The following is a 24,716-nucleotide window of genomic DNA, read 5'->3' as shown; positions in this document are numbered from 1 at the left end:
TTTATTTGTTAACGGCCCCATACAGCGATTGCACAACAGTAAAGGACATGAGTCAATGTATAGTTGTGCGTCGTGGGAGGTTTTGCAGCCTCGTGTGAGCCCGGATAGCTCAGTCGGTAGAGCATTAGGCTTTTAACCTAAGGGCCCAGGTTTCAAGTCCCTGTCCAGGCGGAAATTTTAATACTTTGGTAGCGATTCGTCTGGTAGCGGTGGAGACGCTACAGAAAATAATGCAGCTACGCCGTTTTCTGACACCACAGTGCTTTAAACGGTAGCAGTTGTATGTGTCCGGAGAACACCGCGCTAACGGCAGTCGTGGCCGAGTGGTTAAGGCGTCTGACTCGAAATCAGATTCCCTCTGGGAGCGTAGGTTCGAATCCTACCGGCTGCGTGCGATTTTGCGTAAAGAGGAGCAAACATTTTCGCACACATGTGACATGTGTGGGCGAATGCGGGTGCAAACCAGTGACGCCATTCTCAACAAGACGAAAATTTCCGTTTTAAGAATACTGAGTTTTCGCGACGACCGCTGCTTACTCTGGCTATCGGTTCACCTCACACTGACACTGACGCTGGGACTGCAGAAAGCCGTCGCTGAGATCGTGAGTACACAGATGTGCTCGAAAGTGATGGACACAGCGAACATCTCATTTTCTTTTTAAGAATCGCAATTTCAATCACTCGAGTGCGGCAAAAGCAGTGGTGCAGCGTTTCTTTTCTTAAGATCTCGCAGCTGCTTGGAGGTATGTCCATCGTTTTAAGACGACAGAAAACTAGCGTCAGCGGTGCGTCAGTGGGAAGTCGGTGAAGTCGCCATTGGAGCCGTAAGCCAGTAATTACGACATGCGAATCACTCGCACACCACGCAGCTGTACGAAAATGCTCGTGCGTGGGTCCGCATAGCTGAGTCGGTAGAGCGTTAGGTTTTCAACCAAAGGGTCCTGGGTTCAAGTCCCTGTCTGGGCGAAAATTAATACACCTGTGTTCAAGTCCCTGTCTGGGCGAAAATTAATACACTTTCGTAACGGCTAATGGAAACTGTACAGGAAAGAGTGAGGCCACGCCGTTTTCTGCCACCAGATTGCTTCTAAAGATGGCGGTTTCAGTTGTCGGGAGTCGCTTCCGCCACCGGCAGTCGTGGCCGAGTGGTTAAGGCGTCTGATTTGAAATCAGATTCCCTCTGGGAGCGTAGGTTCGAGTCCTGCCTACTGCGAAAATTTTCTCGCTCTCAAATGGCGTACGTTCAGCTGCATCCTAGCAGTTGCGTCACTACTAAACACGTGGGTCACCAGCAATGTGCAGTGCTATTTGATCCATGGCGCAGCGCTACAGTCGCGCCCAGAAGCCGCAGCTCATCTCCGCGTCTCACAGGCGTCCACCAGGTGTTAGTACAAGTGTCGCCTCACTGGGCAGTGCAGATGTGTCCACTTTAGCTTGCAGACGATGACGTGTGAGCTAACGCAAGTCGAATGTTTTACCGTGTGTATCTGCTAGATACTGCCACTCATACGGTGGAGAGACTCACTCCTTCTTGTGTCTCGTTCTCCGCACACGAGTTGCCCCTGGCATCGATATAGCACGGGTTTTCTAGCGTCAGCGAAGTCAATATTACACGAATCGAGTCGACATGTTTGCTTGTTACGATGACGGAAGAAGAAGAAATGTGTGTGTAACTTCACTGCATCGGCTGCTCGCCTTTCAGCGCCCCTGTGTCTTATCAGACGAAGGTGACTGTGAAATTGGCAACGAGGCAGAGATTAATGAACACATGCAAATGACAACCTTCAACGTCAGCCGAAATAGCTCAGTTGGGAGAGCGTTAGACTGAAGATCTAAAGGTCCCTGGTTCGATCCCGGGTTTCGGCAGGGATTCGTTTTGATGCGACGCCAATGGAATTACTCTGCGTTTGTGATAATGCAACTACCGCTGACAACAAAAATGACTCTCTCCTGTAGCTGTTCTGGTTGTCTAGTGCATGCCATAAGAGGAACTCACTAGACAACTAACTCCCCTAGAAGCAAAAGAATTAAAAATATCCTACCGACTGCATTCCTTTTTCTGTGTCAGGTGGTGAAGAACGTCTTCAACGGAACCGTGAAATGAGCGAAAGCGTGAGAAACATTGCATTCGAAATGCTTGTGAATTTTCCAATTGCCCAGTGAGTGTCGACAAAACACGTAAATTCTCTGCTCCAACGTATGAGACGTAACAACTGGTGCAATTTGTTGTTGCATCATGTGCCAGCAGTCTTCGATAGTGTGTTACGAGCTTAGCGCGATAAGTTTGTAGACAGCATTTAGGCGACGTTTTATTTGTTAACGGCCCCATACAGCGATTGCACAACAGTAAAGGACATGAGTCAATGTATAGTTGTGCGTCGTGGGAGGTTTTGCAGCCTCGTGTGAGCCCGGATAGCTCAGTCGGTAGAGCATTAGGCTTTTAACCTAAGGGCCCAGGTTTCAAGTCCCTGTCCAGGCGGAAATTTTAATACTTTGGTAGCGATTCGTCTGGTAGCGGTGGAGACGCTACAGAAAATAATGCAGCTACGCCGTTTTCTGACACCACAGTGCTTTAAACGGTAGCAGTTGTATGTGTCCGGAGAACACCGCGCTAACGGCAGTCGTGGCCGAGTGGTTAAGGCGTCTGACTCGAAATCAGATTCCCTCTGGGAGCGTAGGTTCGAATCCTACCGGCTGCGTGCGATTTTGCGTAAAGAGGAGCAAACATTTTCGCACACATGTGACATGTGTGGGCGAATGCGGGTGCAAACCAGTGACGCCATTCTCAACAAGACGAAAATTTCCGTTTTAAGAATACTGAGTTTTCGCGACGACCGCTGCTTACTCTGGCTATCGGTTCACCTCACACTGACACTGACGCTGGGACTGCAGAAAGCCGTCGCTGAGATCGTGAGTACACAGATGTGCTCGAAAGTGATGGACACAGCGAACATCTCATTTTCTTTTTAAGAATCGCAATTTCAATCACTCGAGTGCGGCAAAAGCAGTGGTGCAGCGTTTCTTTTCTTAAGATCTCGCAGCTGCTTGGAGGTATGTCCATCGTTTTAAGACGACAGAAAACTAGCGTCAGCGGTGCGTCAGTGGGAAGTCGGTGAAGTCGCCATTGGAGCCGTAAGCCAGTAATTACGACATGCGAATCACTCGCACACCACGCAGCTGTACGAAAATGCTCGTGCGTGGGTCCGCATAGCTGAGTCGGTAGAGCGTTAGGTTTTCAACCAAAGGGTCCTGGGTTCAAGTCCCTGTCTGGGCGAAAATTAATACACCTGTGTTCAAGTCCCTGTCTGGGCGAAAATTAATACACTTTCGTAACGGCTAATGGAAACTGTACAGGAAAGAGTGAGGCCACGCCGTTTTCTGCCACCAGATTGCTTCTAAAGATGGCGGTTTCAGTTGTCGGGAGTCGCTTCCGCCACCGGCAGTCGTGGCCGAGTGGTTAAGGCGTCTGATTTGAAATCAGATTCCCTCTGGGAGCGTAGGTTCGAGTCCTGCCTACTGCGAAAATTTTCTCGCTCTCAAATGGCGTACGTTCAGCTGCATCCTAGCAGTTGCGTCACTACTAAACACGTGGGTCACCAGCAATGTGCAGTGCTATTTGATCCATGGCGCAGCGCTACAGTCGCGCCCAGAAGCCGCAGCTCATCTCCGCGTCTCACAGGCGTCCACCAGGTGTTAGTACAAGTGTCGCCTCACTGGGCAGTGCAGATGTGTCCACTTTAGCTTGCAGACGATGACGTGTGAGCTAACGCAAGTCGAATGTTTTACCGTGTGTATCTGCTAGATACTGCCACTCATACAGTGGAGAGACTCACTCCTTCTTGTGTCTCGTTCTCCGCACACGAGTTGCCCCTGGCATCGATATAGCACGGGTTTTCTAGCGTCAGCGAAGTCAATATTACACGAATCGAGTCGACATGTTTGCTTGTTACGATGACGGAAGAAGAAGAAATGTGTGTGTAACTTCACTGCATCGGCTGCTCGCCTTTCAGCGCCCCTGTAACTTATCAGACGAAGGTGACTGTGAAATTGGCAACGAGGCAGAGGTTAATGAACACATGCAAATGACAACCTTCAACGTCAGCCGAAATAGCTTAGTTGGGAGAGCGTTAGACTGAAGATCTAAAGGTCCCTGGTTCGATCCCGGGTTTCGGCAGGGATTCGTTTTGATGCGACGCCAATGGAATTACTCTGCGTTTGTGATAATGCAACTACCGCTGACAACAAAAATGACTCTCTCCTGTAGCTGTTCTGGTTGTCTAGTGCATGCCATAAGAGGAACTCACTAGACAACTAACTCCCCTAGAAGCAAAAGAATTAAAAATATCCTACCGACTGCATTCCTTTTTCTGTGTCAGGTGGTGAAGAACGTCTTCAACGGAACCGTGAAATGAGCGAAAGCGTGAGAAACATTGCATTCGAAATGCTTGTGAATTTTCCAATTGCCCAGTGAGTGTCGACAAAACACGTAAATTCTCTGCTCCAACGTATGAGACGTAACAACTGGTGCAATTTGTTGTTGCATCATGTGCCAGCAGTCTTCGATAGTGTGTTACGAGCTTAGCGCGATAAGTTTGTAGACAGCATTTAGGCGACGTTTTATTTGTTAACGGCCCCATACAGCGATTGCACAACAGTAAAGGACATGAGTCAATGTATAGTTGTGCGTCGTGGGAGGTTTTGCAGCCTCGTGTGAGCCCGGATAGCTCAGTCGGTAGAGCATTAGGCTTTTAACCTAAGGGCCCAGGTTTCAAGTCCCTGTCCAGGCGGAAATTTTAATACTTTGGTAGCGATTCGTCTGGTAGCGGTGGAGACGCTACAGAAAATAATGCAGCTACGCCGTTTTCTGACACCACAGTGCTTTAAACGGTAGCAGTTGTATGTGTCCGGAGAACACCGCGCTAACGGCAGTCGTGGCCGAGTGGTTAAGGCGTCTGACTCGAAATCAGATTCCCTCTGGGAGCGTAGGTTCGAATCCTACCGGCTGCGTGCGATTTTGCGTAAAGAGGAGCAAACATTTTCGCACACATGTGACATGTGTGGGCGAATGCGGGTGCAAACCAGTGACGCCATTCTCAACAAGACGAAAATTTCCGTTTTAAGAATACTGAGTTTTCGCGACGACCGCTGCTTACTCTGGCTATCGGTTCACCTCACACTGACACTGACGCTGGGACTGCAGAAAGCCGTCGCTGAGATCGTGAGTACACAGATGTGCTCGAAAGTGATGGACAGAGCGAACATCTCATTTTCTTTTTAAGAATCGCAATTTCAATCACTCGAGTGCGGCAAAAGCAGTGGTGCAGCGTTTCTTTTCTTAAGATCTCGCAGCTGCTTGGAGGTATGTCCATCGTTTTAAGACGACAGAAAACTAGCGTCAGCGGTGCGTCAGTGGGAAGTCGGTGAAGTCGCCATTGGAGCCGTAAGCCAGTAATTACGACATGCGAATCACTCGCACACCACGCAGCTGTACGAAAATGCTCGTGCGTGGGTCCGCATAGCTGAGTCGGTAGAGCGTTAGGTTTTCAACCAAAGGGTCCTGGGTTCAAGTCCCTGTCTGGGCGAAAATTAATACACCTGTGTTGAAGTCCCTGTCTGGGCGAAAATTAATACACTTTCGTAACGGCTAATGGAAACTGTACAGGAAAGAGTGAGGCCACGCCGTTTTCTGCCACCAGATTGCTTCTAAAGATGGCGGTTTCAGTTGTCGGGAGTCGCTTCCGCCACCGGCAGTCGTGGCCGAGTGGTTGCGGCGAGCGGACGTGCCCGTCGCGAGCTCCGCTAGCAGCTGTGTTTACATCGTTGGTCGTCGTGGTTTGCAGCGGCCTGGTGTCTATACCCAGCGTGTTTCTTCTCTTTTTGTAAGTTTTTCAAGGATTTATTGTGGAAAATGGTGTCGTACAACCGGTCCAATACTATTCAGTTGTTGTTTGATCGCGAATTTCCGCGTCCCACGGCTTTTGAAATACATCATTGGATCCGATCGGAATTGCAAATAGACCCAGCTTTGCTTGACGGTGTTCATTTAGATTTTATTGTTAATTCCGTGTTCTTGAAACTCCTTGATAGTGAACTATGTGAGCGTTTGGTGGCCGTCAATGGCGGGGTTCGGAAGTTTAAACATGCTGATGGGACTATTAGTGACGTGCAGGTTCTACATGCCGGTTATGGTGTACGAAATGTGAAGGTTTTCCATCTGCCTTTTGAAGTGCCCTTGGATGAAATTCGCCGTGCATTAAGTTTATACGGGACTATCTTTGCTGTCACTAAAGATTATTGGTCGTCCGCGTATGTTTATCAATGTGATAATGGCGTCCGTACTGTGCGGATGGACTTAAAGAAACACATTCCGTCCTTCGTTATCATAGGCGGCCATAGGGCTTTCGTCTCCTACACCGGCCAACCTCCAACGTGTTCTCTCTGTCATTCTACTGAACATATGCGGAATTCTTGTCCCCGTCGGCGCCCTGTGCAGTTGCCCCTAGAAAACTCAGGTAGTTACGCAGGTGCCCTTCTTAGAGGTTCTCCGCCACCGGCTGACTCTTTAGCTCGTGAACCGGTTGTTGCGGGTGTGTCTATTCTTCCTAGTGTAACTGTTGTTCCACATACGCCTGTTGTTGACAATGTCCCTGACGTTAGCACTGAATGTCGTCCGACCAACCGTTCTGCTCCGTTGCAGGAGACGACTTCCGCGACTTCACTTGTTAATGAACGTGTTCAGAGCATTCCGGAATCAGGTGCTATTACTGTCGCCGTTTGCGACACCGCGCCTGCCTCAACGGTTCTACAGTGTCAAACGTCCTCCCCATGTGATGTTGCTACTTCAGTGCCTGTTGTGTCGGACATCCCTGCTGGGGATTGTGCACTTACTGCCACTCCTGACAAGGTCGCGGACTCCAACCCATCCCCCAGTAACATTACTGCTCCAGCGGATACCTTGCACCTTTCTCCGCCTCACGCGGAGAACTTGGTTATGGATGTAGAACAGCACTCTGTTGCCTCCGTACGGAACGTAAAGACCAAGTTGCAGGATACTGACTTTGCCACGCAACGAGAAAAACGTGTGCGAGAACAAAGTCGGAAACTTAAGGGTATGCTAGGAAAGGGTACCGGCGGCCGGGAAATTTCGCCCCCTTCGAAAAAGATTAGTCCTGACACGGAATCTCGTAAACAGCGCAATTCGCAGACTCGCGCGTCCAGGAAAACCGCGTCGGCTGACCCTACCGGCGGCAGTCTGTCGGACGGAGACACGACCAATCCTACGCCGCTCTCCTGGGCGGACGATGAAGACATGTAACTGCCACGGTACCCTGCTTTCCGTCTCCGGTGCGCCTGCAACTTGCCGGTGACTCCCTTTCAAAAAATTTATCTGTGTGCCCTACACCCATGCGTCCTGTAGCCACATGGTTCAAATAGCCACGTTAAATATCAACTGTATTGCGGCTCCTCAGAAATTGCAAGTCTTGGCAAATTTTATCCAACATTGTCGGTTTGATTTTATTTTTCTACAGGAAGTGAGCGTTGTGTGCCTTGATGTTTTAACGGGGTATTCCGCCATTTATAATGTCGACCCGGAAGCTCGGTGTGGTACCGCTATTTTATATAAGTCTGCAGAAGAGCCCACGCGCGTCCAACGACTACCGACCGGCAGGGGGATCTCGTGCGTTATCGGAGGCCTGCAACTAGTTAACATTTACGCTCCGTCTGGCACTAGTTTCAAGAGGGCGAGAGCGAGATTTTTCATTGAAGATGTACCCACCTTGATTGGTAGCCCGACGCTGCCCGTCGTGTTGGGGGGCGATTTTAATTGCGTGGTCGCGGACAGTGATCAGTTTCCTACGGCTCATAAGTGCGTTGACCTTGATCGTCTGATTGCAAGCTTCCAGTTAGCAGATGTGTGGCGTGTTCTCTATCCTCAACAGCAAGTTTTTACGTATTTCTATCGAAATGGGGCTAGTAGACTTGATAGGTTCTATGTGTCGACCTGCATAGCAGATCACCTAATCAGTGCTGACGTTGCCCCTGTTTGTTTTTCCGATCACTGCGCCTTCATTTGTGACCTTCGCGCGCCGCAACTCCGCCAGTTACGTCGATCTCGGGTGTGGAAGTTTAACGTGACCCATGTCCGTGCCCCCTCGTTGCGTCGGCAGATTCACGATACGCTCTCTTCCTGCGGCGAAAAGCTGGCTAACTATGCCTCGGTTGTCAATTGGTGGGTTCACCTGGCCAAACCGTCCATCCGTGCTGTTTTAAAGTGTTTTAGCGCCGAAGCTGCGCTGTGGAAACATAGAACCACTGAATTTTATTATCAGATTTTAAAAGATGCCGTCTCTCTACCAGATATTGTTGATGAGCAATTTCTGCTTCAGTTAAAGGCTGTGAAAGCTCAAATTTTTAAATTGCAAGCCCAAGATTTTCAGGGCTCCTTACTTAGAAGCCGCTGTGTAGGGACGTGTGATGAGTCACCGACTATTCACCATATCGAAAGAGAGCGGAGACGGGGTGCTACTAAATTTATTCGGTGTCTTAGACTGGAGACTGGGGAGCGACTCACCACTGAGAGGGACATTCGTGCGTACATTTTTGCCCATTTTAGTGCCGCGTTCCAGCGTAGCGACCACGATAGGGCGGCCGCACATGTCCTCATGGGTGAAATGCGGAACCTGCTTACACGTGAGGACAATGACACCCTCCTTTCCGCCATCACGACGGAGGACATGAGCGATGCACTCAGTTCGTCTGCTCGAAACAAGTCCCCAGGCCCTGACGGAATTCCTTTAGAATTCTACCTCGAGTTCTGGGATCTCTTAGAACCTATCCTCACAAAGGTCGCAAATGAATTGTTGAGTGGCCTTCCGTGTCCGGCAGAGTTCCTAGAGGGTATCGTCATTCTTCTCCCTAAGACCGCTGGGGCTGACAAAGTTGAAAACTTCCGCCCTATCACGCTGTTGAACAGTGACTACAAGCTTTTCAGCAAATGCGTCGCAACCAGGCTGCACACTGTGATGCGAAAAATCATTAGCCCTTTCCAGATGTGCGCTGTGACAGGGAGGGGTATCCTTGCCGCCGTGAGCACGTATAGGGACGTCGTGGCTCACACTGCTGCCACACGGACTCCAGGGGCGATTCTCTCGATTGACTTTCGGAAGGCTTTTGATAGGATTAACCACGATTACCTCTTTGCCTTGTTAGGTCACATCGGCTTTCATATGAACTTTGTCTCCGCTCTTGATAATGTCCTAACGAGAGCGTCTTCTCGCATTCTGATAAATGGCACCCTTTCGGCTCCCTTTAGGATTGCACGGTCTGTGCGGCAAGGATGTCCCCTCTCTATGTCCCTCTTTGTTATCGCTCTTGACCCCCTCCTCCGCCGAATTGGGCGCACTGTCAGTGGGATCGATGTAGAGGGTGTACGGGCGTCGTGCATTGCGTACGCCGACGATGTCGGCGTCTTTATACGACAAGGAAAGGACATCCCTTTAGTTAAACCTGTGTTCAGTCTTTTTGCCCAGGCTACCGGTGCGGAACTGAACCCGCATAAAACAGTGCTACTCCCAATAGGTGCCTGTCGCAACTATGCTGCCGATTCGTGGTACACCATAGCTGCCTCCCACATGTTGCTCGGCATTCAATTCTTTGCTTGCCCCATAAAGATGGCCGCTCATAACTGGCGCCGTATTTCCACAACTGTCAAGGGTCTCATGGTTCGTCACGCCACCCGGAAATTACATCTTCTACAGCGTGTTGAGTTGATCAATGTTCACATTTTGGCTAAAGCGTGGTATGTGGCTCAAGTGCTCAACGTCCCACCTCCGTTGGCACGCACGATCAGCCAAGCTGCACACTGGCTGCTGTGGCGTGGCCATATTTTCAAGGTGAAACTTGCCACATGTACCCAGCCTCCGTCTCGCGGAGGACTAGGTCTCGTAGATGTCAGAAAGAAATGTTCTGCCCTGCTAGTCAACAGAATTGCCACCATTGTCGAGAACAGCCCCCACAGTACGACGGCTGCCCTCTTCCGCGCCCATGAGCCCCTTTCTGACAGTGCACCGATCGATGTCTCGCGGATACCTTACAAGCTTGCTGTCTTCAGAGATTTTTTCTTGTCCCGCAGTTATCATGTTTCACTAGCTCGCGACCGCAGGACGCGGTCTTCCACCTCTTTGTATCGTGAGATGATTGGTTTGTCACCACCGAATAACTTAGTCCGTCAATGTCCCCACAACAACTGGGTTCTTGTTTGGCAAAACGTCAGCAACAAGTTGTTACCGGCGGAAGTGCGAAGCACGTGGTATACGGTCATCACTCGCACTGTGACCACCAACGACCGACTGGCGACTATTCACCTAATTCCGTCCTCTAAGTGCGAGTACTGTGACGAAAGGGGTACCCTTGAGCATCGGTTTCTTTGCAAAACCACACGAGATGTGTGGGCTATTTCCTGCGACATGCTCGCACTCATTAACAGGACTGACAAGCGGTCTTTTTCGCCGCTCACGGCTGTCATCCCCGACATTAAACCCTTTCCGCAATCTAAGCGAAATGCTACAATGTGGATTTTAGGGCATACCACCTACGCTATATTTGCCAAGAATATAATTGATCCAGTCGACTACTTGTTTTATCTGTGGGAGCGCCATGAAACGCTCCGGAGGACAGCCTCATATCAGAGATGCTTTCAGCGCTTTCTGCAAATCCCCATTGAACAGCAATTTCGGAAAGTCTTCAATCGGGCACCGACTGTTTTCCACTCTTAATGACGACGTCGATCATGGTCCTGCAATGTGAACAGAAGTAATAGCGTGTTGACGTTACGAAAGAACTCAGAAACAGAAAACTGAAGAACAAACTAGAACCACATTGAAATGACAAATAATGGAATACAGCATTATTTTCTTTCTTCCTTTCCTTTGACTGTTTTCATGAATTTCCTTTTTCCTTTCTTTGCGATTGGAACGCACTTTCGTTTTATTTCGAGTGTGCTTTTTACTCCCCTTCGAGGGTTTAGTCTTCCTTTCTTTCAATATGTATTTCGCTTTCTTGTTTCCTACGGGGATCGCTTGCTTTAAAATTCCATGTTGCTAATTTGCTCGCTTCTTACGTGAAGACAGCATATTCAATATCTTCCACTCCTTTCACATTCCTTTCCACGAGAGGTGTTTTGTTTTTAGTTGCCAAATTATGTGCCATTTCATTCTTTTTTTTCCCGTTATGGAGAAATAGAGTTTGCTCAAAAAAAAAAAAAAAAAAGTCCTACCGACTGCGTCTCTTTTTTTTTTTTTTTTTTTTGTTTAAGAAGAAGGAGCACAAATCTTCGCAGTTTGCCTGTCGTTATGGTACTTCGCTACACCTCACCTCTCACAGCCGTTTATATCGCCTGTCCTCTTGATAAGGGCGAATTCCAAGCGTCAGCTTTCGCGTCAGCCGAGCAAAGTCGGGACAAGTCGGGACATACTACAGGATGGCCTGGAGTGGAGCAACGACGGAAAGAAAACGTTAATGTAACAGCACGTGGCTCACATACTCATACGTAAAAATTTGCGCCCGTTGCGGTGGCCGGGAATCGAACCCGGATCAACTGCTTGGAAGGCAACTATGCTCACCATTACACCACCACCGCACAGCCGCTGCTCGTAACGCCGCGCTGTGTCGGCTTCCCGGCCGCCGGCAGCGGCCCACGGTGATAGTAGCTGTAGGCGCTTTACGAGGTAGGAGGGTGCATCCACACGCGTTCGGGCAGCGCCTCCACGCACGCTGCGTCTTTGGGCAAGACTCGTCGCCGCGGCCGCAAGGTTACTCACACGATAGTGATGAGCGGTCGCTTTAAGGCAGTGTAGTGGGGGACTCCGCGTGTGTAGCACTTTTTTCGGCTGTATCCGGCGTCGTTGGGTGGCAATCCCACTTTCCCTGCAGACAGCTACTCTGGAATATGCTCGGGAAGCACGGCCGACCGCCCCCAACAAATGCAACTAAAAAAATGAGAACAACAACTAAAAAAGTGGTAGGTTGTTCGCCTACCACTCGGGCGGCCCGGGTTCGATTCCCGGCCGATGCATCGTTTCGCTGTTCTCGCTATAATGTTGCCGCGCCGATTGCTCGTTTGAGCTGCGTCAGCCTCAGGAATGTATAGCAGGATTCGCTGTGAGAAGAACCAAACACGCAGCTCGCAAGAGACCGTACTTGGACGGACGCGTGCTATTTCTGAACTCTAGCGTCAGCCTGGCCCTACAGGCCGCTGTGTTCAGGTGCCGCAAGGGCGATGTACTGTAACCTCAGGCAGTGCTGCTTTCCGTTGAAAAAGCCGCGGCAGCAGTTTAATCTAGCAATTCGGGAAAGCACGTGTTGCAACACAACAGATTCTTGAGAAAGCGCCAACTGTCTATCTCTAATATGCGAGACTTACCAAGTTTCCTGGGACGATGCTTGCAAACGTGCCTCGGTAGCGCAGTGGGTAGCGTGTAAGTTTCATAATCTTAAGGTCGTGAGTTCGATCCTCACCCGGGGCATTTAATTTGCTGTACATCATGGCTGAATTAACGGCGTTGCTGTTGCTAGGGAACGAACTGAATTGTCGTTTGTTATCCACAAGGAGCCCACGCCTCAGCGTCAAAATGTTTACATCCAGCTATGGCAAGGTACAGCTTTGACCTTTCTCCTCCCCTGTTATGAGTAAAATATGATGCAAACTGCAATGAATTGTCAGTTTCGAGCTGTGCGCCATGCCAGTCTGCAAGCGCAAATATGCTCGCAAACAGAGAACACCACTAAGTCCGGATTCAGCACGAAAAGCGAGAGGAGAGGGAGTAAATCTGACGTTTATCGAGCAAATCCGGTGTGGTCTAGTGGCTAGGATACCTGGCTTTCACCCAGGAGGCCCGGGTTCGATTCCCGGTACCGGAAGGGAAGTTTTTGCGCACACGACCCTCCATGTTTTGGCCCTCCAACCCTCGTTTGTCGCCCCCCTTCCGGAGCTTCAACCGAGCGTAATCGGGGAAACAGGCACGAGATGCAATTACTGTCAGCACCGGGATAAAGGGAGAAGAGGCACTGGTCCGCTGTTGGGCTGCTACCAGCGTCAGTGGCAAGTCGGTGAAGTCGCCAGTTGCGCCAGAAGCCAGCAATTACCGTAGTACGCCTACACACGCGTTCCAGTTATTCACATTGCCTGCAGCTGCTCCATCCACAGCAAGCGTGAGCCCGGATAGCTCAGTCGGTAGAGCATTAGGCTTTTAACCTAAGGGTCCAGGGTTCGAGTCCCTGTCCGGGCGAAGATTTTAACGCTTCCGTAATGGCTCGTCTCGTAGCGCTGGTAGCCCTGCCGTAATCAGTGCACGGAGTTCGTTTCCTGTCAACATTCTGCGCAGAACGGTTTGATTTTTCACGATTCGAGGGCACGTTTGGCTGCGAGCAGTCGTGGCCGAGTGGTTAAGGCGTCTGACTAGAAATCAGATTCCCTCTGGGAGCGTAGGTTCGAGTCCTACCGACTGCGTCTCTTTTTTTTTTTTTTTTGTTTAAGAAGAAGGAGCACAAAACTTCGCAGTTTGCCTGTCGTTATGGTACTTCGCTACACCTCACCTCTCACAGCCGTTTATATCGCCTGTCCTCTTGATAAGGGCGAATTCCAAGCGTCAGCTTTCGCGTCAGCCGAGCAAAGTCGGGACAAGTCGGGACATACTACAGGATGGCCTGGAGTGGAGCAACGACGGAAAGAAAACGTTAATGTAACAGCACGTGGCTCACATACTCATACGTAAAAATTTGCGCCCGTTGCGGTGGCCGGGAATCGAACCCGGATCAACTGCTTGGAAGGCAACTATGCTCACCATTACACCACCACCGCACAGCCGCTGCTCGTAACGCCGCGCTGTGTCGGCTTCCCGGCCGCCGGCAGCGGCCCACGGTGATAGTAGCTGTAGGCGCTTTACGAGGTAGGAGGGTGCATCCACACGCGTTCGGGCAGCGCCTCCACGCACGCTGCGTCTTTGGGCAAGACTCGTCGCCGCGGCCGCAAGGTTACTCACACGATAGTGATGAGCGGTCGCTTTAAGGCAGTGTAGTGGGGGACTCCGCGTGTGTAGCACTTTTTTCGGCTGTATCCGGCGTCGTTGGGTGGCAATCCCACTTTCCCTGCAGACAGCTACTCTGGAATATGCTCGGGAAGCACGGCCGACCGCCCCCAACAAATGCAACTAAAAAAATGAGAACAACAACTAAAAAAGTGGTAGGTTGTTCGCCTACCACTCGGGCGGCCCGGGTTCGATTCCCGGCCGATGCATCGTTTCGCTGTTCTCGCTATAATGTTGCCGCGCCGATTGCTCGTTTGAGCTGCGTCAGCCTCAGGAATGTATAGCAGGATTCGCTGTGAGAAGAACCAAACACGCAGCTCGCAAGAGACCGTACTTGGACGGACGCGTGCTATTTCTGAACTCTAGCGTCAGCCTGGCCCTACAGGCCGCTGTGTTCAGGTGCCGCAAGGGCGATGTACTGTAACCTCAGGCAGTGCTGCTTTCCGTTGAAAAAGCCGCGGCAGCAGTTTAATCTAGCAATTCGGGAAAGCACGTGTTGCAACACAACAGATTCTTGAGAAAGCGCCAACTGTCTATCTCTAATATGCGAGACTTACCAAGTTTCCTGGGACGATGCTTGCAAACGTGCCTCGGTAGCGCAGTGGGTAGCGTGTAAGTTTCATAATCTTAAGGTCGTGAGTTCGATCCTCACCCGGGGCATTTAATTTGCTGTACATCATGGCTGAATTAACGGCGTTGCTGTTGCTAGGGAACGAACTGAATTGTCGTTTGTTATCCACAAGGAGCCCACGCCTCAGCGTCAAAATGTTTACATCCAGCTATGGCAAGGTACAGCTTTGACCTTTCTCCTCCCCTGTTATGAGTAAAATATGATGCAAACTGCAATGAATTGTCAGTTTCGAGCTGTGCGCCATGCCAGTCTGCAAGCGCAAATATGCTCGCAAACAGAGAACACCACTAAGTCCGGATTCAGCACGAAAAGCGAGAGGAGAGGGAGTAAATCTGACGTTTATCGAGCAAATCCGGTGTGGTCTAGTGGCTAGGATACCTGGCTTTCACCCAGGAGGCCCGGGTTCGATTCCCGGTACCGGAAGGGAAGTTTTTGCGCACACGACCCTCCATGTTTTGGCCCTCCAACCCTCGTTTGTCGCCCCCCTTCCGGAGCTTCAACCGAGCGTAATCGGGGAAACAGGCACGAGATGCAATTACTGTCAGCACCGGGATAAAGGGAGAAGAGGCACTGGTCCGCTGTTGGGCTGCTACCAGCGTCAGTGGCAAGTCGGTGAAGTCGCCAGTTGCGCCAGAAGCCAGCAATTACCGTAGTACGCCTACACACGCGTTCCAGTTATTCACATTGCCTGCAGCTGCTCCATCCACAGCAAGCGTGAGCCCGGATAGCTCAGTCGGTAGAGCATTAGGCTTTTAACCTAAGGGTCCAGGGTTCGAGTCCCTGTCCGGGCGAAGATTTTAACGCTTCCGTAATGGCTCGTCTCGTAGCGCTGGTAGCCCTGCCGTAATCAGTGCACGGAGTTCGTTTCCTGTCAACATTCTGCGCAGAACGGTTTGATTTTTCACGATTCGAGGGCACGTTTGGCTGCGAGCAGTCGTGGCCGAGTGGTTAAGGCGTCTGACTAGAAATCAGATTCCCTCTGGGAGCGTAGGTTCGAGTCCTACCGACTGCGTCTCTTTTTTTTTTTTTTTTGTTTAAGAAGAAGGAGCACAAAACTTCGCAGTTTGCCTGTCGTTATGGTACTTCGCTACACCTCACCTCTCACAGCCGTTTATATCGCCTGTCCTCTTGATAAGGGCGAATTCCAAGCGTCAGCTTTCGCGTCAGCCGAGCAAAGTCGGGACAAGTCGGGACATACTACAGGATGGCCTGGAGTGGAGCAACGACGGAAAGAAAACGTTAATGTAACAGCACGTGGCTCACATACTCATACGTAAAAATTTGCGCCCGTTGCGGTGGCCGGGAATCGAACCCGGATCAACTGCTTGGAAGGCAACTATGCTCACCATTACACCACCACCGCACAGCCGCTGCTCGTAACGCCGCGCTGTGTCGGCTTCCCGGCCGCCGGCAGCGGCCCACGGTGATAGTAGCTGTAGGCGCTTTACGAGGTAGGAGGGTGCATCCACACGCGTTCGGGCAGCGCCTCCACGCACGCTGCGTCTTTGGGCAAGACTCGTCGCCGCGGCCGCAAGGTTACTCACACGATAGTGATGAGCGGTCGCTTTAAGGCAGTGTAGTGGGGGACTCCGCGTGTGTAGCACTTTTTTCGGCTGTATCCGGCGTCGTTGGGTGGCAATCCCACTTTCCCTGCAGACAGCTACTCTGGAATATGCTCGGGAAGCACGGCCGACCGCCCCCAACAAATGCAACTAAAAAAATGAGAACAACAACTAAAAAAGTGGTAGGTTGTTCGCCTACCACTCGGGCGGCCCGGGTTCGATTCCCGGCCGATGCATCGTTTCGCTGTTCTCGCTATAATGTTGCCGCGCCGATTGCTCGTTTGAGCTGCGTCAGCCTCAGGAATGTATAGCAGGATTCGCTGTGAGAAGAACCAAACACGCAGCTCGCAAGAGACCGTACTTGGACGGACGCGTGCTATTTCTGAACTCTAGCGTCAGCCTGGCCCTACAGGCCGCTGTGTTCAGGTGCCGCAAGGGCGATGTACTGTAACCTCAGGCAGTGCTGCTTTCCGTTGAAAAAGCCGCGGCAGCAGTTTAATCTAGCAATTCGGGAAAGCACGTGTTGCAACACAACAGATTCTTGAGAAAGCGCCAACTGTCTATCTCTAATATGCGAGACTTACCAAGTTTCCTGGGACGATGCTTGCAAACGTGCCTCGGTAGCGCAGTGGGTAGCGTGTAAGTTTCATAATCTTAAGGTCGTGAGTTCGATCCTCACCCGGGGCATTTAATTTGCTGTACATCATGGCTGAATTAACGGCGTTGCTGTTGCTAGGGAACGAACTGAATTGTCGTTTGTTATCCACAAGGAGCCCACGCCTCAGCGTCAAAATGTTTACATCCAGCTATGGCAAGGTACAGCTTTGACCTTTCTCCTCCCCTGTTATGAGTAAAATATGATGCAAACTGCAATGAATTGTCAGTTTCGAGCTGTGCGCCATGCCAGTCTGCAAGCGCAAATATGCTCGCAAACAGAGAACACCACTAAGTCCGGATTCAGCACGAAAAGCGAGAGGAGAGGGAGTAAATCTGACGTTTATCGAGCAAATCCGGTGTGGTCTAGTGGCTAGGATACCTGGCTTTCACCCAGGAGGCCCGGGTTCGATTCCCGGTACCGGAAGGGAAGTTTTTGCGCACACGACCCTCCATGTTTTGGCCCTCCAACCCTCGTTTGTCGCCCCCCTTCCGGAGCTTCAACCGAGCGTAATCGGGGAAACAGGCACGAGATGCAATTACTGTCAGCACCGGGATAAAGGGAGAAGAGGCACTGGTCCGCTGTTGGGCTGCTACCAGCGTCAGTGGCAAGTCGGTGAAGTCGCCAGTTGCGCCAGAAGCCAGCAATTACCGTAGTACGCCTACACACGCGTTCCAGTTATTCACATTGCCTGCAGCTGCTCCATCCACAGCAAGCGTGAGCCCGGATAGCTCAGTCGGTAGAGCATTAGGCTTTTAACCTAAGGGTCCAGGGTTCGAGTCCCTGTCCGGGCGAAGATTTTAACGCTTCCGTAATGGCTCGTCTCGTAGCGCTGGTAGCCCTGCCGTAATCAGTGCACGGAGTTCGTTTCCTGTCAACATTCTGCGCAGAACGGTTTGATTTTTCACGATTCGAGGGCACGTTTGGCTGCGAGCAGTCGTGGCCGAGTGGTTAAGGCGTCTGACTAGAAATCAGATTCCCTCTGGGAGCGTAGGTTCGAGTCCTACCGACTGCGTCTCTTTTTTTTTTTTTTTTGTTTAAGAAGAAGGAGCACAAAACTTCGCAGTTTGCCTGTCGTTATGGTACTTCGCTACACCTCACCTCTCACAGCCGTTTATATCGCCTGTCCTCTTGATAAGGGCGAATTCCAAGCGTCAGCTTTCGCGTCAGCCGAGCAAAGTCGGGACAAGTCGGGACATACTACAGGATGGCCTGGAGTGGAGCAACGACGGAAAGAAAACGTTAATGTAACAGCACGTGGCTCACATACTCATACGTAAAAATTTGCGCCCGTTGCGGTGGCCGGGAATCGAACCCGGATCAACTGCTTGGAAGGCAACTATGCTCACCATTACACCACCACCGCACAGCCGCTGCTCGTAACGCCGCGCTGTGTCGGCTTCCCGGCCGCCGGCAGCGGCCCACGGTGATAGTAGCTGTAGGCGCTTTACGAGGTAGGAGGGTGCATCCACACGCGTTCGGGCAGCGCCTCCACGCACGCTGCGTCTTTGGGCAAGACTCGTCGCCGCGGCCGCAAGGTTACTCACACGATAGTGATGAGCGGTCGCTTTAAGGCAGTGTAGTGGGGGACTCCGCGTGTGTAGCACTTTTTTCGGCTGTATCCGGCGTCGTTGGGTGGCAATCCCACTTTCCCTGCAGACAGCTACTCTGGAATATGCTCGGGAAGCACGGCCGACCGCCCCCAACAAATGCAACTAAAAAAATGAGAACAACAACTAAAAAAGTGGTAGGTTGTTCGCCTACCACTCGGGCGGCCCGGGTTCGATTCCCGGCCGATGCATCGTTTCGCTGTTCTCGCTATAATGTTGCCGCGCCGATTGCTCGTTTGAGCTGCGTCAGCCTCAGGAATGTATAGCAGGATTCGCTGTGAGAAGAACCAAACACGCAGCTCGCAAGAGACCGTACTTGGACGGACGCGTGCTATTTCTGAACTCTAGCGTCAGCCTGGCCCTACAGGCCGCTGTGTTCAGGTGCCGCAAGGGCGATGTACTGTAACCTCAGGCAGTGCTGCTTTCCGTTGAAAAAGCCGCGGCAGCAGTTTAATCTAGCAATTCGGGAAAGCACGTGTTGCAACACAACAGATTCTTGAGAAAGCGCCAACTGTCTATCTCTAATATGCGAGACTTACCAAGTTTCCTGGGACGATGCTTGCAAACGTGCCTCGGTAGCGCAGTGGGTAGCGTGTAAGTTTCATAATCTTAAGGTCGTGAGTTCGATCCTCACCCGGGGCATTTAATTTGCTGTACATCATGGCTGAATTAACGGCGTTGCTGTTGCTAGGGAACGAACTGAATTGTCGTTTGTTATCCACAAGGAGCCCACGCCTCAGCGTCAAAATGTTTACATCCAGCTATGGCAAGGTACAGCTTTGACCTTTCTCCTCCCCTGTTATGAGTAAAATATGATGCAAACTGCAATGAATTGTCAGTTTCGAGCTGTGCGCCATGCCAGTCTGCAAGCGCAAATATGCTCGCAAACAGAGAACACCACTAAGTCCGGATTCAGCACGAAAAGCGAGAGGAGAGGGAGTAAATCTGACGTTTATCGAGCAAATCCGGTGTGGTCTAGTGGCTAGGATACCTGGCTTTCACCCAGGAGGCCCGGGTTCGATTCCCGGTACCGGAAGGGAAGTTTTTGCGCACACGACCCTCCATGTTTTGGCCCTCCAACCCTCGTTTGTCGCCCCCCTTCCGGAGCTTCAACCGAGCGTAATCGGGGAAACAGGCACGAGATGCAATTACTGTCAGCACCGGGATAAAGGGAGAAGAGGCACTGGTCCGCTGTTGGGCTGCTACCAGCGTCAGTGGCAAGTCGGTGAAGTCGCCAGTTGCGCCAGAAGCCAGCAATTACCGTAGTACGCCTACACACGCGTTCCAGTTATTCACATTGCCTGCAGCTGCTCCATCCACAGCAAGCGTGAGCCCGGATAGCTCAGTCGGTAGAGCATTAGGCTTTTAACCTAAGGGTCCAGGGTTCGAGTCCCTGTCCGGGCGAAGATTTTAACGCTTCCGTAATGGCTCGTCTCGTAGCGCTGGTAGCCCTGCCGTAATCAGTGCACGGAGTTCGTTTCCTGTCAACATTCTGCGCAGAACGGTTTGATTTTTCACGATTCGAGGGCACGTTTGGCTGCGAGCAGTCGTGGCCGAGTGGTTAAGGCGTCTGACTAGAAATCAGATTCCCTCTGGGAGCGTAGGTTCGAGTCCTACCGACTGCGTCTCTTTTTTTTTTTTTTTTGTTTAAGAAGAAGGAGCACAAAACTTCGCAGTTTGCCTGTCGTTATGGTACTTCGCTACACCTCACCTCTCACAGCCGTTTATATCGCCTGTCCTCTTGATAAGGGCGAATTCCAAGCGTCAGCTTTCGCGTCAGCCGAGCAAAGTCGGGACAAGTCGGGACATACTACAGGATGGCCTGGAGTGGAGCAACGACGGAAAGAAAACGTTAATGTAACAGCACGTGGCTCACATACTCATACGTAAAAATTTGCGCCCGTTGCGGTGGCCGGGAATCGAACCCGGATCAACTGCTTGGAAGGCAACTATGCTCACCATTACACCACCACCGCACAGCCGCTGCTCGTAACGCCGCGCTGTGTCGGCTTCCCGGCCGCCGGCAGCGGCCCACGGTGATAGTAGCTGTAGGCGCTTTACGAGGTAGGAGGGTGCATCCACACGCGTTCGGGCAGCGCCTCCACGCACGCTGCGTCTTTGGGCAAGACTCGTCGCCGCGGCCGCAAGGTTACTCACACGATAGTGATGAGCGGTCGCTTTAAGGCAGTGTAGTGGGGGACTCCGCGTGTGTAGCACTTTTTTCGGCTGTATCCGGCGTCGTTGGGTGGCAATCCCACTTTCCCTGCAGACAGCTACTCTGGAATATGCTCGGGAAGCACGGCCGACCGCCCCCAACAAATGCAACTAAAAAAATGAGAACAACAACTAAAAAAGTGGTAGGTTGTTCGCCTACCACTCGGGCGGCCCGGGTTCGATTCCCGGCCGATGCATCGTTTCGCTGTTCTCGCTATAATGTTGCCGCGCCGATTGCTCGTTTGAGCTGCGTCAGCCTCAGGAATGTATAGCAGGATTCGCTGTGAGAAGAACCAAACACGCAGCTCGCAAGAGACCGTACTTGGACGGACGCGTGCTATTTCTGAACTCTAGCGTCAGCCTGGCCCTACAGGCCGCTGTGTTCAGGTGCCGCAAGGGCGATGTACTGTAACCTCAGGCAGTGCTGCTTTCCGTTGAAAAAGCCGCGGCAGCAGTTTAATCTAGCAATTCGGGAAAGCACGTGTTGCAACACAACAGATTCTTGAGAAAGCGCCAACTGTCTATCTCTAATATGCGAGACTTACCAAGTTTCCTGGGACGATGCTTGCAAACGTGCCTCGGTAGCGCAGTGGGTAGCGTGTAAGTTTCATAATCTTAAGGTCGTGAGTTCGATCCTCACCCGGGGCATTTAATTTGCTGTACATCATGGCTGAATTAACGGCGTTGCTGTTGCTAGGGAACGAACTGAATTGTCGTTTGTTATCCACAAGGAGCCCACGCCTCAGCGTCAAAATGTTTACATCCAGCTATGGCAAGGTACAGCTTTGACCTTTCTCCTCCCCTGTTATGAGTAAAATATGATGCAAACTGCAATGAATTGTCAGTTTCGAGCTGTGCGCCATGCCAGTCTGCAAGCGCAAATATGCTCGCAAACAGAGAACACCACTAAGTCCGGATTCAGCACGAAAAGCGAGAGGAGAGGGAGTAAATCTGACGTTTATCGAGCAAATCCGGTGTGGTCTAGTGGCTAGGATACCTGGCTTTCACCCAGGAGGCCCGGGTTCGATTCCCGGTACCGGAAGGGAAGTTTTTGCGCACACGACCCTCCATGTTTTGGCCCTCCAACCCTCGTTTGTCGCCCCCCTTCCGGAGCTTCAACCGAGCGTAATCGGGGAAACAGGCACGAGATGCAATTACTGTCAGCACCGGGATAAAGGGAGAAGAGGCACTGGTCCGCTGTTGGGCTGCTACCAGCGTCAGTGGCAAGTCGGTGAAGTCGCCAGTTGCGCCAGAAGCCAGCAATTACCGTAGTACGCCTACACACGCGTTCCAGTTATTCACATTGCCTGCAGCTGCTCCATCCACAGCAAGCGTGAGCCCGGACAGCTCAGTCGGTAGAGCATTAGGCTTTTAACCTAAGGGTCCAGGGTTCGAGTCCCTGTCCGGGCGAAGATTTTAACGCTTCCGTAATGGCTCGTCTCGTAGCGCTGGTAGCCCTGCCGTAATCAGTGCACGGAGTTCGTTTCCTGTCAACATTCTGCGCAGAACGGTTTGATTTTTCACGATTCGAGGGCACGTTTGGCTGCGAGCAGTCGTGGCCGAGTGGTTAAGGCGTCTGACTAGAAATCAGATTCCCTCTGGGAGCGTAGGTTCGAGTCCTACCGACTGCGTCTCTTTTTTTTTTTTTTTTGTTTAAGAAGAAGGAGCACAAAACTTCGCAGTTTGCCTGTCGTTATGGTACTTCGCTACACCTCACCTCTCACAGCCGTTTATATCGCCTGTCCTCTTGATAAGGGCGAATTCCAAGCGTCAGCTTTCGCGTCAGCCGAGCAAAGTTGGGACAAGTCGGGACATACTACAGGATGGCCTGGAGTGGAGCAACGACGGAAAGAAAACGTTAATGTAACAGCACGTGGCTCACATACTCATACGTAAAAATTTGCGCCCGTTGCGGTGGCCGGGAATCGAACCCGGATCAACTGCTTGGAAGGCAACTATGCTCACCATTACACCACCACCGCACAGCCGCTGCTCGTAACGCCGCGCTGTGTCGGCTTCCCGGCCGCCGGCAGCGGCCCACGGTGATAGTAGCTGTAGGCGCTTTACGAGGTAGGAGGGTGCATCCACACGCGTTCGGGCAGCGCCTCCACGCACGCTGCGTCTTTGGGCAAGACTCGTCGCCGCGGCCGCAAGGTTACTCACACGATAGTGATGAGCGGTCGCTTTAAGGCAGTGTAGTGGGGGACTCCGCGTGTGTAGCACTTTTTTCGGCTGTATCCGGCGTCGTTGGGTGGCAATCCCACTTTCCCTGCAGACAGCTACTCTGGAATATGCTCGGGAAGCACGGCCGACCGCCCCCAACAAATGCAACTAAAAAAATGAGAACAACAACTAAAAAAGTGGTAGGTTGTTCGCCTACCACTCGGGCGGCCCGGGTTCGATTCCCGGCCGATGCATCGTTTCGCTGTTCTCGCTATAATGTTGCCGCGCCGATTGCTCGTTTGAGCTGCGTCAGCCTCAGGAATGTATAGCAGGATTCGCTGTGAGAAGAACCAAACACGCAGCTCGCAAGAGACCGTACTTGGACGGACGCGTGCTATTTCTGAACTCTAGCGTCAGCCTGGCCCTACAGGCCGCTGTGTTCAGGTGCCGCAAGGGCGATGTACTGTAACCTCAGGCAGTGCTGCTTTCCGTTGAAAAAGCCGCGGCAGCAGTTTAATCTAGCAATTCGGGAAAGCACGTGTTGCAACACAACAGATTCTTGAGAAAGCGCCAACTGTCTATCTCTAATATGCGAGACTTACCAAGTTTCCTGGGACGATGCTTGCAAACGTGCCTCGGTAGCGCAGTGGGTAGCGTGTAAGTTTCATAATCTTAAGGTCGTGAGTTCGATCCTCACCCGGGGCATTTAATTTGCTGTACATCATGGCTGAATTAACGGCGTTGCTGTTGCTAGGGAACGAACTGAATTGTCGTTTGTTATCCACAAGGAGCCCACGCCTCAGCGTCAAAATGTTTACATCCAGCTATGGCAAGGTACAGCTTTGACCTTTCTCCTCCCCTGTTATGAGTAAAATATGATGCAAACTGCAATGAATTGTCAGTTTCGAGCTGTGCGCCATGCCAGTCTGCAAGCGCAAATATGCTCGCAAACAGAGAACACCACTAAGTCCGGATTCAGCACGAAAAGCGAGAGGAGAGGGAGTAAATCTGACGTTTATCGAGCAAATCCGGTGTGGTCTAGTGGCTAGGATACCTGGCTTTCACCCAGGAGGCCCGGGTTCGATTCCCGGTACCGGAAGGGAAGTTTTTGCGCACACGACCCTCCATGTTTTGGCCCTCCAACCCTCGTTTGTCGCCCCCCTTCCGGAGCTTCAACCGAGCGTAATCGGGGAAACAGGCACGAGATGCAATTACTGTCAGCACCGGGATAAAGGGAGAAGAGGCACTGGTCCGCTGTTGGGCTGCTACCAGCGTCAGTGGCAAGTCGGTGAAGTCGCCAGTTGCGCCAGAAGCCAGCAATTACCGTAGTACGCCTACACACGCGTTCCAGTTATTCACATTGCCTGCAGCTGCTCCATCCATAGCAAGCGTGAGCCCGGATAGCTCAGTCGGTAGAGCATTAGGCTTTTAACCTAAGGGTCCAGGGTTCGAGTCCCTGTCCGGGCGAAGATTTTAACGCTTCCGTAATGGCTCGTCTCGTAGCGCTGGTAGCCCTGCCGTAATCAGTGCACGGAGTTCGTTTCCTGTCAACATTCTGCGCAGAACGGTTTGATTTTTCACGATTCGAGGGCACGTTTGGCTGCGAGCAGTCGTGGCCGAGTGGTTAAGGCGTCTGACTAGAAATCAGATTCCCTCTGGGAGCGTAGGTTCGAGTCCTACCGACTGCGTCTCTTTTTTTTTTTTTTTTTTTTGTTTAAGAAGAAGGAGCACAAAACTTCGCAGTTTGCCTGTCGTTATGGTACTTCGCTACACCTCACCTCTCACAGCCGTTTATAT

General features: G+C 51.6%; 40 non-coding genes across 40 annotated transcripts; 34 read left to right on the top strand and 6 right to left on the bottom strand.

The window, feature by feature from the left end:
- The first annotated feature begins 98 nt into the window (after nt 1–98).
- On the top strand, nt 99–171 carry Trnak-uuu. The gene has a single exon. It is a non-coding gene; the product is annotated as a tRNA-Lys (tRNA).
- Nucleotides 172–309: 138 nt separating this feature from the next.
- Trnas-cga lies at nt 310–391 on the top strand. Its single transcript has one exon. It is a non-coding gene; the product is annotated as a tRNA-Ser (tRNA).
- A 740-nt stretch (nt 392–1,131) lies between these two features.
- Nucleotides 1,132–1,213, top strand: Trnas-uga. Its single transcript has one exon. It is a non-coding gene; the product is annotated as a tRNA-Ser (tRNA).
- Nucleotides 1,214–1,793: 580 nt separating this feature from the next.
- On the top strand, nt 1,794–1,866 carry Trnaf-gaa. The gene has a single exon. It is a non-coding gene; the product is annotated as a tRNA-Phe (tRNA).
- A 540-nt stretch (nt 1,867–2,406) lies between these two features.
- On the top strand, nt 2,407–2,479 carry Trnak-uuu. Its single transcript has one exon. It is a non-coding gene; the product is annotated as a tRNA-Lys (tRNA).
- Nucleotides 2,480–2,617: 138 nt separating this feature from the next.
- Trnas-cga lies at nt 2,618–2,699 on the top strand. The gene has a single exon. It is a non-coding gene; the product is annotated as a tRNA-Ser (tRNA).
- A 740-nt stretch (nt 2,700–3,439) lies between these two features.
- Trnas-uga lies at nt 3,440–3,521 on the top strand. Its single transcript has one exon. It is a non-coding gene; the product is annotated as a tRNA-Ser (tRNA).
- Nucleotides 3,522–4,101: 580 nt separating this feature from the next.
- On the top strand, nt 4,102–4,174 carry Trnaf-gaa. Its single transcript has one exon. It is a non-coding gene; the product is annotated as a tRNA-Phe (tRNA).
- A 540-nt stretch (nt 4,175–4,714) lies between these two features.
- Nucleotides 4,715–4,787, top strand: Trnak-uuu. Its single transcript has one exon. It is a non-coding gene; the product is annotated as a tRNA-Lys (tRNA).
- Nucleotides 4,788–4,925: 138 nt separating this feature from the next.
- On the top strand, nt 4,926–5,007 carry Trnas-cga. Its single transcript has one exon. It is a non-coding gene; the product is annotated as a tRNA-Ser (tRNA).
- Nucleotides 5,008–11,566: 6,559 nt separating this feature from the next.
- Nucleotides 11,567–11,638, bottom strand: Trnag-ucc. Its single transcript has one exon. It is a non-coding gene; the product is annotated as a tRNA-Gly (tRNA).
- An 813-nt stretch (nt 11,639–12,451) lies between these two features.
- On the top strand, nt 12,452–12,524 carry Trnam-cau. Its single transcript has one exon. It is a non-coding gene; the product is annotated as a tRNA-Met (tRNA).
- A 322-nt stretch (nt 12,525–12,846) lies between these two features.
- Nucleotides 12,847–12,918, top strand: Trnae-uuc. Its single transcript has one exon. It is a non-coding gene; the product is annotated as a tRNA-Glu (tRNA).
- Nucleotides 12,919–13,213: 295 nt separating this feature from the next.
- On the top strand, nt 13,214–13,286 carry Trnak-uuu. Its single transcript has one exon. It is a non-coding gene; the product is annotated as a tRNA-Lys (tRNA).
- A 139-nt stretch (nt 13,287–13,425) lies between these two features.
- Trnas-aga lies at nt 13,426–13,507 on the top strand. The gene has a single exon. It is a non-coding gene; the product is annotated as a tRNA-Ser (tRNA).
- A 279-nt stretch (nt 13,508–13,786) lies between these two features.
- Trnag-ucc lies at nt 13,787–13,858 on the bottom strand. Its single transcript has one exon. It is a non-coding gene; the product is annotated as a tRNA-Gly (tRNA).
- Nucleotides 13,859–14,671: 813 nt separating this feature from the next.
- Trnam-cau lies at nt 14,672–14,744 on the top strand. The gene has a single exon. It is a non-coding gene; the product is annotated as a tRNA-Met (tRNA).
- Nucleotides 14,745–15,066: 322 nt separating this feature from the next.
- Trnae-uuc lies at nt 15,067–15,138 on the top strand. The gene has a single exon. It is a non-coding gene; the product is annotated as a tRNA-Glu (tRNA).
- Nucleotides 15,139–15,433: 295 nt separating this feature from the next.
- On the top strand, nt 15,434–15,506 carry Trnak-uuu. Its single transcript has one exon. It is a non-coding gene; the product is annotated as a tRNA-Lys (tRNA).
- Nucleotides 15,507–15,645: 139 nt separating this feature from the next.
- On the top strand, nt 15,646–15,727 carry Trnas-aga. Its single transcript has one exon. It is a non-coding gene; the product is annotated as a tRNA-Ser (tRNA).
- A 279-nt stretch (nt 15,728–16,006) lies between these two features.
- Nucleotides 16,007–16,078, bottom strand: Trnag-ucc. The gene has a single exon. It is a non-coding gene; the product is annotated as a tRNA-Gly (tRNA).
- An 813-nt stretch (nt 16,079–16,891) lies between these two features.
- On the top strand, nt 16,892–16,964 carry Trnam-cau. Its single transcript has one exon. It is a non-coding gene; the product is annotated as a tRNA-Met (tRNA).
- A 322-nt stretch (nt 16,965–17,286) lies between these two features.
- Nucleotides 17,287–17,358, top strand: Trnae-uuc. Its single transcript has one exon. It is a non-coding gene; the product is annotated as a tRNA-Glu (tRNA).
- A 295-nt stretch (nt 17,359–17,653) lies between these two features.
- Trnak-uuu lies at nt 17,654–17,726 on the top strand. The gene has a single exon. It is a non-coding gene; the product is annotated as a tRNA-Lys (tRNA).
- Nucleotides 17,727–17,865: 139 nt separating this feature from the next.
- Trnas-aga lies at nt 17,866–17,947 on the top strand. Its single transcript has one exon. It is a non-coding gene; the product is annotated as a tRNA-Ser (tRNA).
- A 279-nt stretch (nt 17,948–18,226) lies between these two features.
- On the bottom strand, nt 18,227–18,298 carry Trnag-ucc. The gene has a single exon. It is a non-coding gene; the product is annotated as a tRNA-Gly (tRNA).
- Nucleotides 18,299–19,111: 813 nt separating this feature from the next.
- Trnam-cau lies at nt 19,112–19,184 on the top strand. Its single transcript has one exon. It is a non-coding gene; the product is annotated as a tRNA-Met (tRNA).
- Nucleotides 19,185–19,506: 322 nt separating this feature from the next.
- On the top strand, nt 19,507–19,578 carry Trnae-uuc. The gene has a single exon. It is a non-coding gene; the product is annotated as a tRNA-Glu (tRNA).
- A 295-nt stretch (nt 19,579–19,873) lies between these two features.
- Trnak-uuu lies at nt 19,874–19,946 on the top strand. Its single transcript has one exon. It is a non-coding gene; the product is annotated as a tRNA-Lys (tRNA).
- Nucleotides 19,947–20,085: 139 nt separating this feature from the next.
- On the top strand, nt 20,086–20,167 carry Trnas-aga. The gene has a single exon. It is a non-coding gene; the product is annotated as a tRNA-Ser (tRNA).
- Nucleotides 20,168–20,446: 279 nt separating this feature from the next.
- On the bottom strand, nt 20,447–20,518 carry Trnag-ucc. The gene has a single exon. It is a non-coding gene; the product is annotated as a tRNA-Gly (tRNA).
- Nucleotides 20,519–21,331: 813 nt separating this feature from the next.
- Nucleotides 21,332–21,404, top strand: Trnam-cau. Its single transcript has one exon. It is a non-coding gene; the product is annotated as a tRNA-Met (tRNA).
- A 322-nt stretch (nt 21,405–21,726) lies between these two features.
- On the top strand, nt 21,727–21,798 carry Trnae-uuc. The gene has a single exon. It is a non-coding gene; the product is annotated as a tRNA-Glu (tRNA).
- A 295-nt stretch (nt 21,799–22,093) lies between these two features.
- On the top strand, nt 22,094–22,166 carry Trnak-uuu. The gene has a single exon. It is a non-coding gene; the product is annotated as a tRNA-Lys (tRNA).
- Nucleotides 22,167–22,305: 139 nt separating this feature from the next.
- Nucleotides 22,306–22,387, top strand: Trnas-aga. Its single transcript has one exon. It is a non-coding gene; the product is annotated as a tRNA-Ser (tRNA).
- A 279-nt stretch (nt 22,388–22,666) lies between these two features.
- On the bottom strand, nt 22,667–22,738 carry Trnag-ucc. The gene has a single exon. It is a non-coding gene; the product is annotated as a tRNA-Gly (tRNA).
- An 813-nt stretch (nt 22,739–23,551) lies between these two features.
- Nucleotides 23,552–23,624, top strand: Trnam-cau. Its single transcript has one exon. It is a non-coding gene; the product is annotated as a tRNA-Met (tRNA).
- Nucleotides 23,625–23,946: 322 nt separating this feature from the next.
- Nucleotides 23,947–24,018, top strand: Trnae-uuc. Its single transcript has one exon. It is a non-coding gene; the product is annotated as a tRNA-Glu (tRNA).
- Nucleotides 24,019–24,313: 295 nt separating this feature from the next.
- Nucleotides 24,314–24,386, top strand: Trnak-uuu. The gene has a single exon. It is a non-coding gene; the product is annotated as a tRNA-Lys (tRNA).
- Nucleotides 24,387–24,525: 139 nt separating this feature from the next.
- Trnas-aga lies at nt 24,526–24,607 on the top strand. The gene has a single exon. It is a non-coding gene; the product is annotated as a tRNA-Ser (tRNA).
- The last annotated feature ends 109 nt before the right edge of the window (nt 24,608–24,716 follow it).

The sequence above is a fragment of the Schistocerca americana genome, unplaced genomic scaffold (assembly GCF_021461395.2).
Source record: "Schistocerca americana isolate TAMUIC-IGC-003095 unplaced genomic scaffold, iqSchAmer2.1 HiC_scaffold_479, whole genome shotgun sequence".
In the NCBI taxonomy this organism is placed as follows: Eukaryota; Metazoa; Arthropoda; class Insecta; order Orthoptera; family Acrididae; genus Schistocerca; species Schistocerca americana.
The sequence above is the reverse complement of the archived record's forward strand: the minus strand, read 5'-3'. Positions and strand labels throughout refer to the sequence as shown.